We start from the raw sequence: 2,133 nt of genomic DNA, 5'->3' as shown, positions 1-2,133 counted from the left end.
GGTATTGATAGGATTGCTAGTCAAGCAAGGCTTCCTATTAGGAAGGTATATGAGAGAAGGAACCAAACTTAATTTCTATGTTGTTAGTTCTGTAAATTGTTGAGCTATGTCAGCTGTAAATCCTAACTGATTAGTTAGGATGGTTAGTATAAATAACATAAGCTTAGTCTTCAATAGGTAGGCAGTTAGAGAGTTAATTGGTCAATTCAGTTCGCATATCTGTAACTGCTACTCTATTCATTTTTCTCAGTTTTAATAATACATTCTTGAGAGAAACCATTCTTGATTTTCTCTCCTTCATCTGTTCTTGAGTTTTCCTTCAATTTTACATTCTAGATCTAACAAGCGGCCTAGTCTTCCCTACGACAGTAAAATATATAAAGACACGAAGTTAGAAGGAATAAGGTTAGTTTTAGTAGTTGTGTTATGTGCTTAGTATTTTGGTCTGTTAAACTACCTTTGTTTAGAGATGTGTGTTAAACAACCTTTTCTTTCTCATTAATAGTTGTGTGAGATAGTTATCAATATTGAATACCTTATTTTAAAATTCCTTTTTTTGACGTTAGCAAATGACTTACTGGTAGTACAAGCTTGAATTGTGTATTGGCCATTTTATTACATTAACTCTATTCTTTATTTAGATGTTGTTTGCATAAAAGGAAAAATATTTAACGTGATGTTTAAGACTTGATGTTCACTTGGCATACTGTGTGTTGTTTAGCTGGGCCGTAAGTTTATTTTGTCTAATATTGTCTTGCAATTATTATTTATAAATATTTTTTTATACAAATATAGTCTTGGCATACAATTTGATTTTTTGTATACAAATATAGCTGGGCCGTAAGTTTATGGTAGTATTTATTCAGTTTTGGTTTCTTTTATCATTGTTGTTGCGACAATATTTTAATTTCCTTTTTCATAATTTATTTATTTGGATAGTGCAAAGGGAAGAAATTTCAAGATCCTCTCGGCGCTTCTTTTTGTTGGTGGAGAGATAATATATTTGTGAAGTGTCTATATAGATAGTTTGTGTTGTAACTTTCATATTTTGCATTTATTGTTTACTTGAACTTAGAGATTTCTGTCAAAGAGTGTAGTGGCACTGTTTCAATAAACTATGTTATATTTTATCCTCGTAGTTACAATCTTCATATTTAAGCTTGAACAAGCATGCAAAATCAGCTCTTTCAGACTTGCTCAAGGTGAGAGAATCATGACATGCAATCTATTAAGTTTTCTGTGTAAATATGATTCAGGAGAAAACTAAATTATAACTATTTTCTAACAATGCACTCCATTTGTTCTCCAAATATAACACAATTTTGAATCCCAACCATATGCAATTGAACCAAAAAAACACTAATGGTTTGAGTCTATTTAATTCTTTGTGCTCCCAAAAAACATTTATGAGTCTTATGGTAAACTTGTATGAATCTACAAGTTAATTTTACATAGAACACTATGAGTTTGTTCAAAGAGAATAAGTTCAATACTCAGGTGGAATAATTGATATCATGTCAAACAAGAAACGTGAGGGTTTCTGATTTCAATATTGCTAATTATCCTTGCTCTGTACACTACTTATGGATGAAATGACTCTTTTGTCAGATCCAACACTTCCATGGCATTTCCCTATGTTGCAGCCACTACTAGAAAAATAGGATTTAGTGTCGCCCAAAAGCCGACGCTAACAGGGCAAAAGCCGACGCTAACGTCGATTTAGCGTCGGATACGGGTCTAGGCTAAAATGGTCGAAGCTAATTATTAGCGTCGGACAAATACCATCCGACGCTATTGATAATTTGAAACAGCCGACGCTAAAAATACCATTTGCCACGTCAGCTGGGCGGAAAATCGTTGCGTCGGATGGCCGACGCTAAAGTCAACCAACAGTAGTCAACAAATTGGTTGCGTCGGACTGGCCGACGCTAAAGTCAAATTTAAAGTCAATTTAATTTATACAGTAGCGTCGGTGGGGCCGACGCTAAGTTCAAAATTTTTTAATGTATTATTTTTAATTTTATAGCCCCTGCTTTGCTGAATTTCATTTTTTTTTTTTTATAATATAATTGATTGCTAATAAACATTAAAAGTCATTCATTGACATTATAACAAACACACAGAGTATTAAAT

This window comes from Cicer arietinum, chromosome 8, assembly GCF_000331145.2.
Source record: "Cicer arietinum cultivar CDC Frontier isolate Library 1 chromosome 8, Cicar.CDCFrontier_v2.0, whole genome shotgun sequence".
Taxonomy (NCBI): domain Eukaryota; kingdom Viridiplantae; phylum Streptophyta; class Magnoliopsida; order Fabales; family Fabaceae; genus Cicer; species Cicer arietinum.
This window is presented reverse-complemented; position numbering follows the sequence as displayed.